The sequence below is a fragment of the Castor canadensis genome, chromosome 14 (genome assembly GCF_047511655.1).
Source record: "Castor canadensis chromosome 14, mCasCan1.hap1v2, whole genome shotgun sequence".
In the NCBI taxonomy this organism is placed as follows: Eukaryota; Metazoa; Chordata; class Mammalia; order Rodentia; family Castoridae; genus Castor; species Castor canadensis.
In genome coordinates this window covers 18,950,752-18,968,015 of record NC_133399.1, presented here as the reverse complement: position 1 = coordinate 18,968,015, position 17,264 = coordinate 18,950,752, and the positions used below count along the sequence as shown (strand labels likewise).

The following is a 17,264-nucleotide window of genomic DNA, read 5'->3' as shown; positions in this document are numbered from 1 at the left end:
ATTCTCTTTTATTTTGATGAAGAAAGAATGGCAATAGAACTGTTCATTAGTTATAAAACACTGGGAAGTTTCAACAATCCTTATATTTATTATGATTTTTGCAAACCACTGTGACAAGTTGTACATGGAATACATCAGGAATTATAGTTTCTCCTTAATTTATGAAATCTTGGGTGATTTGAAGAGCTACATTTAGAGTTCTTATGAACCATTGTTGAAGTTAGACTCTCACAAGAATTATCTCATTTAATTTTTACACATGTATAATATATGGTCAGTATTATTGGAAAGTCATTTTACATCAGAAAAGTGGAGCCCAGAGAAGTTAATGGATCTGCCTGGACCTAGGAACAGAGTAAGCTTGAGCTTCATTAAGATTTTTTTTCTGCTTTATTGGGTTAGGTTGGCAGTTTATTCCCTCAGGGTGTTAATACATCATTCCCCTTTGGTTCTATTTATGTGCTATATCACTTATTGATTTGTGTATATTGAACCATCCGTTCATCCCTCAAGTGAAATTAACTTGATCATTGTGTATAATCTTTTTAAACTGTTGATGAATTTGGGTTTCATATATTTTATTAAGAATTCATAATGGAAATTAGTTTACAGTTTTCTTCATGCTTTTTTTTCAGGGTTTGGCATCATGAAAAAAAGTATGGAAGTGTTCTTTTCTTTCTCTTTTATGAAATAATTTGAGGACATTGGTATTACTTGTTCCCTAAAAATCTGGTGGAATTCAACCCTTTTTGCATTTCAGGTAGGCTTTTCTTTGTTGGGGACTGTTTCTTGATATTTCAATCTCATGGTTTGATGTCAATCTGTTTATGTTGTTTATATCCTCTTGGTTCAATTTTGGCAAGTCATGTGTATCCAGAAAATTATGCATTCCTTTTAGATTGTCCAATTGATTGGAATATGTTTTCAAAATTTTCTCTAAAAAATCACTGAATTTCACTGAAATTTTTTGTGATTCTCTTTTTTGTCTGTAAATTTATAAATTTGGGCATTCTCTCTTTTCTTTTTGTTAGTTTGGGTAAGAGTTTGTCAATCTTATTTATCTTATCAAAGAACCAGCTCATTGTTTCATTAGTTCTTTGTTTTGTTTTGCTAGTATTAATTTCATGATTTTCTGCCTTGATATTTATTATTTAGTACCTTGTACTAACTTTGTGTCTTACTTACTCTTGCTTTTCTAAGACCTTGAGGTGTTTCTTTAGTTTGTTTGAGATTTCTCTCATATTTTGGGTAGACACTTATAAAATGCTCTATTTGAACTGCTTTTGCTGCTTCTCTAAAGTTCTGGTAAGTTGTGTTTTTGTCTTCATTTAATGAAGATTTATAATTTGTTTATCTGTGTCTTCTTTTTCTGTATATACAAACAGCAGTTTTGAATTCTTGTCTCCCAATTTTTTCTTTAGTCCTAACTTCCCCCTAACCTTCAATCACATAACAGCCCCATAACTTTCCTTTCAGTGTGCAGCCTTAAATTATTTTCACCTATCAATAAGAACCACTCCTTAGTTCTTGATTTCCCCTTCCCATAGCTACCTACCCACAATCCCCCTTCACTAGCAATACTTGTAGTGGATAAATAGGTTATCAGGTCATTTTTGCAGTTCTTCATGTATCTATATATGTTTGTCTATATGTTCAACTTTCCCCATTGAGGCTTCTCAAATAAGCAACATAATGATGTACCTTAAACTTTTAGAAAAAAATGAAAACAAACCAAAAGTGAAACTAGCAGACAGGCAGAAATAATAAAGATCAGGTCTCAGATCAATGAGATCAACAATACAAAATGTATACAAATAATCAATGAAACACAAAGTTGTTTCTTGGGAAAGACTAATAAGATAGTAAACACTTAGGCAACCTGACTAGATAGAGGAGGGAAAAGACCCAAATTAATAAAATTAACCATGAAAAAGGGACATAATGACAAGCATTAACAAAATCCAGAGGATCATTAGAGAACACTTTGAATACATAAATTCATGTAAGCTGGAAAATCTAAAAGAAATAGATAAATTTCCAGATGCATTTAACCAACAAAAATAGAGCTAAGAAGATACTAAACATATATATATATATATACATGTATGTATGTATGCCAAGCAATGAGATTGAACCCATAATAGTCTTCCAACAAAGAAGATCCCATAATCCAATTAATTCACAACTGAATTCAACTAGACCATTAATGTAACACTAATGCCTGTCCTGTCTGTCCTCATTAATCTTTTCCAGGAAATAGAAAGGGAGGGAGCACTACCAAACTCATTTTATGAAACCAGTATCATACTCATTCCAAAACCCAACAAAGATGAAATGAAAAAGAGATGTACAAAACAGTATAGTTAATGAATATAGCAAAAACTTCACAACAAATAATGAGCAAGTGAATTTAACAATACATCAAAAATATCATACACCAGGATCAATGAGTTTAATTCCAGGATGCTAGGATGTTTCAACATATGCAGTTTGATAAATTTAATACAGCATATTAAGAGAAGCTAAGACAAAAATCACATGATCATCTCAATAGATGCAGAAAGCCTTTGACAAAATTTAGCACCCTTTCATGATAAAAACACTGAAGAAACTCAGAATGAAAGAAATGTTCTTCAACGTAATAAAAGATATATATGATGGGACTATAGCCTATCATAGTCCTATCAAGAAATAAAAGGCAACAAATAAAAGGTGTTCAAATAAGGAAGGAAGAAGTAAACCTATCTCTATCTGCAGATGATGTGATCTTATATCTAAAAGACACTAAAAACTGAAACAAGGAACTATTAGAAGTCATAAACTCTTTGCACAAAGTGGCAGGACACAAAATTAATACACAGAAATCAATAGTTGTTTATATACCAACATGAACAGACTGAGAAAGATACCAGGGAAACAAGCCCATCTACAATAGCCTCAAAAATATCTATAAATAAATTTAATGAAGGAAAACAAAGACCTTTTCAATGAATACTATAAATCTCTGAAGAGAGAAATCTAACAGGACATCAGAAGATGGAAAGATCTCCCTGTTTGTGGATTAGGAATATCAATATTTTGAAGATGGCTACACTCCTAAAAGCAAACTACATGTTTATTGCAATCCCTATCATAATTCCAAAGACATTCTTCACAGAGATAGAAAAATTGACCCAAAATACATATAGAAACACAAAAGACCTTGAATAGCCAAAGCAATTCTGAGCAAAATGTCCAGTCCTGGAGGTATCACAAAACCTGATTTCGAACTACAGTACAGAGCAGTAACAATGAAAACAGCATGGTATTGGCACAAAAACAGTTCTAAGTCCAATGAAACAGGATAGAAGTCTAAATCAGAAATCCACACAACTATAACCAACTGATTTTTAATAAAGGAGCCCAAAATACATGATGGAGTAAAGACAGTCTCCAACAAATATTGCTGGAAAAACTGGATAACCATATGAAGAAGAATGAAACTAGATCCCTGTCTTTCACCCTACACAGTATCAACTCAAGATCGATCAAAGTCCCTAGTATAAGACCTAAAAATTTGAAATGGCTACAAGAAATAATAGAAAATACACTGTAACATATAGGCCTAGGCAACAGATTCCTAAATAGAACTCCAATGTCTCAGTAATTGAGAGAATGGATGAACAAATAGACTGTATGAAAATGAAAAGCTTCTGCACAGCAAAAGAAACAGTTACTTGACTCAATAGACAGCCCACAGAATGGGAGAAAATGTTTACCATCTACTCATCCTATGAGGGATTAATGTCCAGAATCTGCACAGAACTCAACAAACTCAACCCCCAAAGAATCATCAACCCAACATGAATTGAATAGGGAACATTCAAGGGAAGAGGTAGAAATGGCCAATAAATACATGAAGAACTGTTCTATATCCCTGACCATTAAAGAAATACAAATCAAAGCTACACTAAAATTTCTTCTGACCCCAGTTACAATTGCTATCTTCAAGAACAAGAACAACCCCAAATGTTCAAGAGGATACAGTGAAACATGAACCCCTATACACGGTTCGTGGGAATGCACCTTAGCCCAACCATTATGGAAACTATGTGATTATTCCTCAGAAAACTAAAAATAGAATCACCATATAATTCAGAAATACCACCCTGGAAATATACCTGGAGGAACATAAGTCAGGATACAATATCAGTTGCATACTGACATTTTTTCAGCATTGTTCATAATAGCCAAACTATGGAAACAACCCAGATGTCCTATAGCTACTGAATAAATTAAGAAAATGTGATAGATAGATAGATAATTCATACAATTGTATTTTATTCAGACATAAAGAAGAATGAAACCATGTGGACTGAAGGTAAATGCATGGAAATGGAGGACATCATGTTAAGTGAAGTAACCCAGGTTCAGAAAAACAAAGTCCCTGTGTTTTCTTTCACATGTGGAAGATTGATCCAAAAGATAAACATATGTACAAAAACAAACATGATCATATTCACATGGACATACAGAACATCTTTCTAATAGTGGAACCATTCTATGGAACTTCAAAGAAAAAGGAAAGGAAAAGAGAATGACAGAGTATAAACAATATTGAGAAACATTACATCTGTATAGGTAGAAGATATAATGTCATGTATTGAAAGCTGATGAATAATAGCTAGTGGGAGAGAAAGGGTAAGGGAGAATACTGGAAGGGGCTGAGTTGACCAATGTAAAGTACATTTACAGTGGGGATACATTGAGAAACCCCTTTGAACATTGATTTTGGAATTAATTAACAATGGAAGACAGGACTGTATAATAAGCACAGTGTGTGGGGGTACTTGTGGGAAAGGGGAGGCTGAATGGAGGAGATGAATGCGAGGGAATATAGTTCATGGGCACTGTGTACACTTATGAAATAGAATGGTGAAACCTCTTGCAATTGCTTTATTGGGTTGGGAAGGCTGTTGCACAGGAAAGATGATGGGGTCAATTCAATCTAACCAACGTACACCATAAGTCTATTAAGAATTGTCAAAATGAATCCCTTCTGAACAATGGATATATGCTGATAAAAATTTAAAAACTGAATTTGAATGAGTAAGCCCCCTTATTTATACCAGCCATAAATATTACACATATCAGTTACTATACCAATGGTACAGACATGACTGCCATAGCACTTCAGTGTGTAACTTAGACACTCATGTCTTCCCTTTTAAGTTCTTCTGTCACTTTGAGATAAAATTAATCAATATGATAATTAAAAATTTCTTTCCATACAATGAAATATACCCCAAACTTTTGACCAATAAGAGTAAGAGAAAAATGGTAAGGAAGAGTAAGACAGTGGCATAGAGTGATTAAGGTACAATATATCTACAGGAAAAATACCAAGGCAAAACCCCACTCAAAAATGAACAGACACTTAAAAAATAAAGGACAGGAATATAAAACAAGTTATGTTAAGGAGGGAACTAGTGGAAGGGGGAGAGTAAACATAGAGCATAAAGGGGGGTGAAAATGGTTGATGTACTTTCTGAACATGTGGGAATATGATTGATTCCTGTCAAAGTTATTTTAAGAAGGGGGAAGAGGGAAATAATGTAGAGGATGAATCAAACTGAAGTACGTTGTATGCTTATAGGGAAATGTCACAACAAAAACTCCCATAGAAATATTATGTAATAATAAAAATGTTTAACAAAACAAAATAGAAAACATAACCTTACATGGAGATTTCAATTGGAGTTGTTTAGATAGTAGTCTGTTTTCCCAAGAGATTATTGTAGCTACTCTTCACACCAAGATGAATAAGAAAACAGAGTTCTGATGACGAGAATGGCCAATGATCCATTATGACACAAACTAGTCTGTTTAAACTTATATATTCAGGAGAATCAGTTAACATACTGATGCTTTAAGGAATGTAGTTATTTTAGAGCAGTGTGCTCTCATGATTTTTAAAGATAATTATATGAACAATCTTATTTACCAAGTGTGATTTTTTTTGCACATAAGCGTAGTATACCACATCACATAACCATGATGTTTAGAATCAACAAAAGAAAACAACTTGAGTGGCTCCCAGAAGAGATTATTCTGGAGAAACCCATGTTGCCCATGAGAAAAATAGTAATTTCCAATATTTCCTATGCATGATTGAAAATGTCTTTGAGGAAACATCAAATTGATAAAGTGAACACTTTCAACATCAGAGGAAGCAGCCTCTTGATAAATTGAGGAACATAATTTGTATAGACAAGTTGAAATCAAACAAATAAAAAAATTCTGAAAATTGATGGATAAAGAAATACTTCCACGTTGGATGAATGTATTGCAATTTTTAATTCTAAACCTTTCTGCTCTTTTAGTCACAGGACAATAAGTACTTTGTTAGTTTCTTTCTCAGAAAATCTTTTCAGAGCCCTCTTGATGTCCTTATTCCCAGCATGAGGGTGATCTTGCAGTTCACTATGGTTTAGGATCATGGCAGAACTGAGGAACACTCTTAGACCAGTACAATAAAATAAGGAGACAACTGAGAGGTGAGACACACAGGTGGAAAAAGCTTTGTACTTCCCCTGAGGTGATGAGATCACATAGGTGAAGGAAACTTTCTTTGAGTAAGAGTAAATGATGCCACTGATGGGACAAACACCAGCTGCACTGCTATTGTATATATCACCACGTCATTCAGAAATGTGTCAGAACAGGCAAGGTGAGTCAACTGGTCAGGTTCACAGAAAAAGTGAGGGATTTCCACCTGTGTACAGAAGGACAGCTGCAATGTCACTAAGCTTTGTAATAAAGAATTCAAGGCACATGTGATCCAGGACACCAACGACAGCAATGCACAGAGCTTGTGATTCATGATGACCATGTAGTTCAGGGGGTGACAGATGGCAACAAAGTGGTCATAGGCCATTACAGCCAGGATGAAGTTGTTGAACCCTGCAGTGGTTGCAAAAACATAAATCAGCATGATGTAGCCTCCATAAGTTATGGCCTTGTTGTGTGTCTGTATGTTCACCACCATCTTTGGGATGGTCATGTAGGTGAAGCAGGTGTCCAATGAGGACAGGTTGGAGAGGAAGAAGTGCATGGACACGTGCAGGTGGCAGTCTGTGACAAAGGGCAGGATGATGGGCAGTGACCAGGTACATGGAAAGGAAGAGCCTGTATAAGAAAGGTTGTTTATCTGAAAATCCCAGAAGAAGAAATTTTAAAACTTGGGTATAGTTTTATGATACCGTCAACTATGAGACAACCAGAAAAGAGGAAAATAATATGACTATGTTTTGTACCTGGCTCCTGTAATACATAGCATGTGACATTTCTAATTAGAAATTCCTCTCCATCTCTGCAATTTCTTAAATTTATTGTCTAACTAGTTTTAGTAAACAATTCTCTTATTCAAATCAGTAATGTAAACTGAGTTACAATCATATTCTTAGTCTTGTCCAGGCAATGAATAAAGGGTACTGAGAAATTAAAGTCTTTGTGGGCCTTTCATGGAAGGAGAATGAAAGTACATAAGAGAATTACTAAAAATATGAATTAGAAGAGAATTTGAATGTTTTCAGCTTAAACAAATGACATGTTTGAGGATTTAGCTAGATCTGAACATTATAGGATGGTTACATTTAGCCAAACATGACATTGCATGACATTTTATTTTTTAAGGAAAAAATGCATTTATTTATTGTAATTCCACTTATGCAATAAGCAAGTAGTTCATTGATCCATTTGTTTTCCTGTGATTTCCAAGTTATGACAAAGAGATCTAGTGCATTTCTCTGTGTACCACTGAATCCTATCTAATTTTTATATCATGGTTAAGCTAAAATAAACATCATTAGTAAACAAGCTTTACATCTTTCCCTCAGGACTGAGACGATGTCTCTCAGATGAGGGTCATCCTGTGGAAGTCTGGAGTCTCCCTGGATTGTGGATGATGGAGACTAAAGCTCTGCCCCTGACAAGACAGCAGAACTTCAAAAGGAACAACTGTGTCGTGTTCTGGCCCAGACTGAACCTTGAGGGACACCAGGATGTATTTCTAGTTCCCTACCTGCTCATTATATACATTTTCTTGTGTGACTCCAACCTCTCAGGAGCCTCAATTCCCTGAGGGACATTGGTCTGAGAAGAAAGGAAAAAGTTCCTGCTAATTCTGTGTTCCCAAGGGACCTGGAAGGAATTGGGTGAATGTAGTCTTTATGGAATTTTTTCCCCGACATCTCAGCCTTACAATAATCTCTTTGGCACCTTTTTCTTTAGATCTTTTATATTATGTATATATTATATATATATTTATATATATAAATGTTTATATTATATATCAGATATATATTATTATATGTAATATAATAATATATATTATATAAATATTCTGATATTTATATTGTATATATATCATAACTGTGGTTGAAGTCAGAGCCCTCACTTTTAGCCACTCCACCAGAACTTTTCTGTGATGAGTTTTTTTTAGATAGTGTCTCATGTACTATTTGCCCAGGGTTAGATTCAAACTGCTATCCTCCTGATCTCTGTCTCCTGAGTAGCTAGGATTAGAGGCATGAGCCACTAACACCCAGCTTATCATATATTTTAATCAGATTTACCCCATCTTAACAAGATTTATCCTTTCCATCATTCTCCACATCCCCTCTCCCCAATTCATAGAACAATTTCAACAGGTTTCATTGTTTTATTTTCATACATATATACAAATACATCCACCATGTGCACCCTCCTTTTCTTCACTCTCTGGTTCCCACTCCTTGGTAGAACCTGTTTATTTTCCTATTCTTCAGTTTTTAAATTGTATGCTGATTGTTGAGGGAGGTTTTGCCTTCATATGTCTCACAAGTACATATTACACTCAGTCTGATTAACCCCCTCAGGTCTCACTGTTTTGTATTGCCCTGCTCCCCTAATATGCAACTGAAAGTGCATTTGCTTATGTTATCTTCAAATCCAAATGCAGTGTTTTCAATGTTATTCATTCGCTATCATTCTCTTTTACTTTCTTGCCTCCCCATGGTTGCCTCAGACAGACAACCATGTGTCTGTATGTGTGTGTGTATGTCTATGTCTATGTACATATGTGTGTATGACATCATATATGTATTTATGTGCACATTTATAAGTCTAGCTTCCATATAACTAATTAAGGTATATTGTGAGCACATATGTAATGTCACAATGTATCCCCCTTGTACAAAATCATTAATAAAAAATCATCATGAATTTGAGAGGTGTGGTCACTTCCCATGGTTCTATAACACATGAATAAAGTTCTCTCTCTTGTAAAAGCTAGAATAGGAATTCTCTTAAGATATCAGGAGCTGTGGATCCCTCTAAAAGTAAGTGCTTGGTATTTCTAAGGAATCTGGCAAACTCTGGTACCTCAACTTCTGGAGAACCTGGAAACTAAGAACTGGGCAAAAGAGACCAGGGATCATGGTGGAATGTTGACAGCCACTCCATCACTGATCCCAAAAAAACCCTTAAAGAAAATCTCAGGTTCATGCCCTGCAAGGCTACTTAGTCAACCTCAGTTCATTAGAACTCCCTGAAGTGCTAAATATTGATACACTGGGCTGAGAGCATTGCTGGGAAGAGGGGAGTTGTCATCTGTGCAGTCAGGAGACTATTACCAACTGGTCCAGAGTTCCCTCTAATACCACACACAGGAGCCCACAAACTGTTCAGGTGAGGTAGCTGCTTTCAGTCTGCAAGGCAACCATACAGCCCATCTCATCTCTCTTAATAGTTGAACTATTGAAGTTATACCTTTGCTTATGTGATCCAGTGTATTCACTATTTTATCCTGGAGTAATTTCAGCTTTTCAGATGTTATATTAGGGTCTATGATCCACTCTGAATTGATACTAGTAAAAGGAGAGAGTATCAGTCTTCTGCAAGTTTTCCCAGCACCATTTACTAAAGACATGTTTTGGGCTCCTTTGTTGAAAATGAAATGGTATTTGCTGTGCGGTTTGTGTCTGGGCATTATATTTTATTCCATTGATCTCCATGACTGCTTTTGTGTCAGTACCATGTTGTTTTTTATTTCTAGGGCTCTGTAGTATAGTTTGAAGTCAGGTATTGTGATATCTCCAGTATGACTCTTTTTGCTTGGGATTGCTTTGGCTATGCAAGGTCTTTTTTCTATTCGATAGGACTTTAAGATTGACTTTTCTATGTCTGTGAAGGTTGTCATTGAAATTTTGATAAGGATTGCATTGAACATATAGATTGCATTGGTAGGACACCCCTTTCCACACTATTGATTCTTCTGATGGATGAGCATGGGATGTCCTTCCAACTGTTGAAGTTTCCTTTATGACCTAATAAGTGTGTGATCTATTTTGCAGACATTATACGGACTGCCAAGAAAAATGTGTGTAATCTTCTGCTGTAGGGTGGAATAGTCTTTGAATGTCTGTTAGGTCAATTTTGTTCATAGTATTGTTTAGTTCTAAGATGTTTCTTAATTTTTTGCCTGAATGTTTTGTCTATACAAGAGAGTAAGGTGTTGAGATCTCCCACTATCATGTCTGAACCTATCTGTTTCTTTAAGGTCAGAAGTGTTTGTTTTATGAAATTGGGGGCACTGATGTTTGGCATATATATCTTTAGGATTATAATATCTTCTTGCTGAATTGTAAACTTTATATGCAGTGAGCTTCTTTATCTCTTCTGACTGATTTTTGAGTAAAATCTGTGTAGTACTCCTGCTTGCTTTCAGTTTATATATGCCTACTCATTTTTGTCCCAACCTTTAACTTTTAGTTGTGTGTGTCTTTGGTTGTGAGGGATCTTTCTGGTAGAAAACAGAATGTTGGGTCTTGGGTTTTGATCCAATCAGACAATCTGCCACTTGTGATTGAAGAGTTTGATCCATTAACATTTTAGGTTGCAATTGAGAGGTATTTACTGATTCCTTTGTTTCTATTGCTTTTTCCTTTATTGAATCTTGGGTTGATTTTTCTTTAATTTTGACATTGTTCATCTTCGTGTTTTACTGGTCTACTGAGTTCATCATGCTTGCAAGTTTCTTAGCTATCATGAGTTCATTAATTCTCTTTTGGAGTTTTATTCTTTCCTAACCAGCTGTGTTTGTGATTGTTTTTCATCCTCTTCCATGAGACTTGTTCCCTTGAGTAACTTTTGTACAGCAGGCCTTACCTGAGTATCTCATGCACTGCATGAACCACTTTAGCTTATCCTTATCTTTGAAGGTTCTGAGTTCTTTATCAAGATTGAAGGACAGCTTTGCTGAACATACTGTTCTTGGTTGGCAATTATTCTCTGTCAAAGTTTGAATTATATTGCTCCATGCTTTGCTGGCTTTTAGAGTTTGTGCTGAGAGGTCTGAGGTGATTATTATGTTTCTATCTTTGTATGTTAGCTGATGTTTTTCTCTTGAAAGCTTCTGTACCTTTGTTCTCAAATTTTGGGTTTTAATTCTGGCCATGTCTATTTGTAGTTCAAAATGCCTCCTGTACATTGGTGTCTACATTGTTGCATAGAGAAGAGAATGTTTCTGCTATGATTTCATTGAATAGGTTTCCTATGGCTTTAATTTTTATTTCAGCTCACTCTTCTACCCCGTGAATACTTAGGTTTGTCTTTTTAAAAATTTTTTATTGTTTTTACATTTATTCATATGTATATACAATGTTTGAGTCACCTCTGCCTTCCATCCCCCACCTCTTTCCCCCTTCACCCACCCCCCTCCCTTCCAGGCAGAACCTGTTCTATCCTCTTGTTCTCTAATTTTGTTGAAGAGAAAACAAGAGACAATATGAAAGGCATAGCATTTTTGCTAATTTGAGATAAAGATACCTATACAGAGAGATTGTCAGAGTTGCTTCCATGCACATGTGTATTACAACCTGCGTTGGTTCATCTCTACCAGACCTCTTCACTACTTCCTGGTCACCTTCCCATAATGGCCTCTGCCAGTTTAAGATTACTGTATTTTCCCACCTACAGTGAGAAAATGTGGCACATCAGCCACATTCAAGTTTTAGGTTTCTTTCCCTTTCCCTATTCCTCCTGTGCACATTCATTGCTTAGTGTGTGACCCATGTCCAATCATACTACTGCATTTGTTTTAGGGATATAATGTGCATATAGGGAGAACATATGATTTTTGGCTTTCTGAGCCTGGGTAACTTCACTAAAGATGATGTTCTCCAGGTCCATCCACTTGCTTGCAAATGACAAAATTTCATTCTTTGTGGGTGAATAAAATTCAGTTGTGTACGAAAACCACATTTTCTTTTAATCATTTTCCAGAGGTGTTGTATGTTGTATTCATGTGCATTCATTTTAGTGATTGTTCATGTACATGCAATAACTCCTTGACTTTGTCATCCATCTCTGATATTCTTTCTTCTGCTTGATAATACCATTCACTGTGGATTGTATTTGATTTACTGAGGTTTTAATTTCTAAATTTTCTACTTGGTTATTTCTGTTTCCTGGTTGAATTTCTCTTTTTTTGTTGCTGACTTCCTTATCTACATCTTGGATTGATTTCCTAACTTCATTTATGATTTTTGAAACCTTGTTGATAATATCACCCATCACTCTTCTCAGTAGGTGTCTGAATTCTCTCTCAGACATTTGGTACAATTCATTATCCTTGGATTCAGATGTTGACTTGTGGTGGGAATTTAGAAGTGAGAAATTACATTAGTGTTTCACATTTAAATTTTTATGATGTCATTTGTACATCCATTGCTCTATATCTCCTTTTACTTCCTTGTATAAAGAGATAACTTACTCTGTAAACAAGGTTAAAAATTCAGCAGTAAATTAAGCATTTGGGTGAGTAAGGAAAAATTGAAATCCTTATATGTTGCCACACTAAGGTTATATGAAAACAAAACTCTGGTTTGCAGGGACATGACTTTGGGTTTAACATGGGTTGTAAAGTATAATGATTTGAAAGGGAATGTTATGGGTTTTGGAAACAGGGAAGAGAGGGGAGTTGGACCTATGGAAAGAAGGGGAGGAAAGTGAAGTAGATAATACTATAAGAGAGTGATATATATTTATAACAGGGAAACATAGAATGGCTTGGGGAATAGGGAAAAAAAAGAAAAAGAAAAACACAAGTAGAAACCAAGTTAATAAAAGAGAAGAAACAATGTGTGAAGAAAAAGGAGAGAAGTCAAATGATAACAAATTGCATGAAATAAAAAAAAAGACAAAGAAACAACTCCCTCCATTAAAAAAAAACGCAAAAAAAACCCAAACAATAAAAAACTACTTAATGTTTCTTCTTGGAGATAGCTGCTGTTGGAATACCCAACATTTGTCAAGGTTAGTCCTTCTTGCCCCAGTTGTTATGGGAATAGAATAGCTTCAGGACGGATGGAGTTGCTCTTCAAGCTTAGGGTATATCAGAGGTGACTTTGGAGGGCAGATGACACAGAGAAATTGACATTTTCCAGACCAATTATCTTAAGCAAATTCACCTCTGAGTTGTTTTGTTTATGTAGCCTCTGAAGATGGTGTGAGACTTCTTGATGAAATAATGGAGAGATCTGAGTGAGCAGGGTTGCTCATTCTGTAAGATACAGGTAAGTTGACTGGGCGAGGCAACTGACTTCTGGCATATTGCTGTTTTGTACATTGCCCCAGACAAATTCTCTCTCTCCCTTTGTCAACTTCTGCTGGCATTCTCAGGTTCAGAAACTTTGGTTCCAAGCCTTGGAACTCCCCAGAATGTGACCTTTAAAATCCCATGCGTGGATAGGTTTACAAGCTTCTTTTTTATTGTGTGCTGGGTGGGGGTACATTGTGGCATTTACAAAAGTTCTTACAATATATCAAATACATCATACTTGAATTCACCCCCTCCACTGTTCTCCTTTATATCCCTTTCCTCCCCATTGCCTGCAATAGTTTCAACAGGCATCATTTTTACATTTATGCACATGTGTAAACAGTATTTGCACCATATTCACTCTTTTACACACTTTACCTCCCCCCTCCACTCTCCCACTGATACCAACACCCTTGCCTTTGGCAGGACTTTTGCAGCCCTCCTCTTTTCTTAATTTTATAGAAGGAAAAATGACATTTTTGTTTGCTTGAGATAGTTACACAGGGAGCTTCCTAGTGACATTTCCATGTACATATGTATTATAATTCATATTGGTTCATTTACTACATTTTTCTTGCTTCTACCTTAGTTATGTGGCTTCATAATTTTACACTTATTCTTGAATGGAGAGTACAACAACCACATTCACCTTCTTAATTTCCTTCTTTTACCATACCCCTCTCATATATGACCTCCCTTTGTGACCTCTTTTTCAAAATATTGCTGCATTTATATTAGGTACTTTATTCCACATCTGACAAAAAACAGCTTTTGACTTTCTGAATCTGGCTAACTTCACTAACATGATACTCACCAGTTCCATCCATTTACCAGCAAATGACAAAATTTTATTCTTCTTTGTGCCTGAGTAAAATTCCATTGTGCATAAATACCACATTTTCTTAATCCATTCATCGTAGTGGGGCATATTGACTGTTTGCATAATTTAGCTATTGTGAATAAACATGGACATGAAGGTACTTTCATTGTAATCTGATTTACATTCCTTCACCTATATTCCTAGGAGTTGTATTCCTAGATCATTTGGCAGTTCTAGTTTTTGTTTTTTGAGGAGCCTCCATATTGTTTTCCATCATGATTGTACTAATTTACATTCACACCAGCAGTGTATAAGGGTTGTTTTTCCCCCACATCCTTGTCAACATTTGTTGTTGTTTGTGTTCTTAGTGGTAGCCATTCTAACAGGAGTGAGGTGGAATATTACCCATTTTTGATTTGCATTTCCTTTATGACCAAGGATGTTGAGCATTTTTCATGTGTTTTCAGCCATTTGGCTAAAAGGTCTGTTCAGTTCATTTGCCAACTTCTTCATTGGGTCATTGATTTTTAGGGACTTTATGTTTTTGAGCTTCCCGTATATTCTGGTTACCAATTACTTGTCAGATGTTTAGCTGGAAAGATTCTCTCTCATTCTGTGCAGCAGCATTTTAATTTCAAGAAGTCAATTCTTTCTTTTAGTTGCTGAGCAATTTGAGTTCTATTGAGAATGTCATGGTCTATGCCCATTGCTTCCAGTGTATTCCATGCTCTTCCCTTCACTTGCTTTAAAGTTTCAGGTCTTATATTAAACTCCTTAGTCCACTTTGAATTGATACTTGTACAGGGTGAACGACATGGATCTAGTTTCAGTTTTCTGCAGGCAGGCATGCAGTTTTCCAAGCAGCATTTGTTGAAGAGACTGTCTTCTCCATCATATTTTTTGTTTCTATCAAAAATCAGGTGGGTGGGGCTGTGTGGATTCATATCTGGATGTTCTATTTTGTTCCACTGGTCTTCATATATGTTTTTGTGCCAGTACCTTACTGTTTTTTATTGCTAAGGCTCTGCAGTATAATTTGAAGTTGGGTATTGTTATATGTCCAGAGTTGTTCTTTTTGTTCAGTGTTGCCTTGGTTATTTGAGGTCTTTTTTGCTTCCAAATAAACTTTAGAGTTGATTTTTCAATCTCTGTTATAAATGTCATTGGAATTTTGATAGGAATTCCATTGAACATGATGACTGCTTTTGGTAATATAACCATTTTCACTCTATTGATTCAACCAATCCATGAACATAGATGATCTTCCCATCTTCTCTAGTCTTCAAATTCTTTCTTCAATGGTTTATGATTTTCATTATAAAGGTCTTTCATATTCTTTGTTAAGTTTACTCCTATATGTTTAATTTTTTGAGATTATTGTAAATGGAATTGTTTCCCTATATTCTTTCTCAATATATTCATTGTAGTATGTAGAAAGGATACTGATTTTTGTAAATTGATGTTGTATCCTGCTACTTTGCTAAAGCTTTTTATGATGTCAAGGAGTTTTTTGGTGTAGTTTTTCAGGTCTTGTAGGTGTAGGATCATGACATCTGTAAATAAGATAGTTTGACTACTTTATAATTTGTATTCCTTTTATTTCTTCATTTCTTGTTGATCTGGCTAGGAATTCCAAGACTGTGTTGAATAAGAGTGGGGACTGTGGAAAACCTTGTCTCATCCTTGACTTTAGAGGAAATGATTTCAGGTTTTTCCTATTTAGTATCATGTTGGCTATTGACTTGGAAAATATAGCCTTTTTTATATTGAGTTACATTTTTTCTATTCCTTCTTTCATCAGAACTTTTATCATGAAAGGATGTTGTATTTCATCAAAGGATTTTTCTCCATTTATTCTGCTGATCAAGTGGTTTTTGTCTTTGCTTCTCTGACTATGCTGTATGATATTGTACAACTTGAGTATGTTGAGCTATCCCTGTATCACTGGGATAAAGTTGACTTGGTCATGGTGTTTGCTCTTTCTGATATTCTGTTGAAATTGGTTTGCCACTATCTTATTAAGAATTTTTGCATCTATATTCATCAAAGAGATTGGGTTGTAATCCTCATTTTTTATTTTGTCCCTGTACACTTTTGAGATGAGTGTAATACTGGCTTCATAAAGTCAGTTTGTAAGTGTTCCTTCCCTTTTTGTTTCATGGAAAATTTTAAGGAGTGTTGGTATTTGTTCTTTTTTCAAGCTCTGGTAATATTCAGTGGAGAATATGTCAGGTCTTGGAATTTTCCTTTTGGGATATTCCTTATTGTTGCATTTTTATTGCATGTTACATGTCTGTTTCAGTGACTACTATCCTCTTGGTTCAATTTTGGATGGTCATATTTATCTAAACATTTCTCCTTTTTTCCAGATTTTCTAATGTATTTTTATATAGGTTTTCAAATGAGTCCCTGATGATTTCCTCAATTTCTTTGGTGTTTGTTGTTATCTCCCCTTTTTCGTTTCTGATTTTACTAATTTGCAACTATTTCCACTTCATTTTAGTTATATTTGCCAGGTGGTTGTCAATCTTTTTTATTTTTTCAAAGGAGCACCTTTTGTTTAATTGATTCTTTGTATTTTTTGGTTCTCTGTTTCATTGATTTTGGCCCTTATGTTTATTTCTTGCATCTGCTTATTTTAGATTTGATGTGTTCCTCTTTTTGTGGGATTTTGAGATGCAACATTAGGTCATTTATTTGAGATCTTCCTGTATTCTTAATATATAAACTCATGGCTATAAACTTTCCCCTTATGCCTACCTTTGCTGTGCCCCACAGATCCTGATAGACTGTGCTTATATTTTCATTAAATTCTAGGAACTT

The 17,264-nt window shown here is 35.2% G+C and overlaps 1 pseudogene; it reads right to left on the bottom strand.

Moving 5' to 3' along the window:
* Window positions 1–6,362: 6,362 nt before the first annotated feature.
* On the bottom strand, window positions 6,363–7,093 carry LOC109676051 (olfactory receptor 7A10-like; annotated as a pseudogene).
* Between the last annotated feature and the right edge of the window lie 10,171 nt (window positions 7,094–17,264).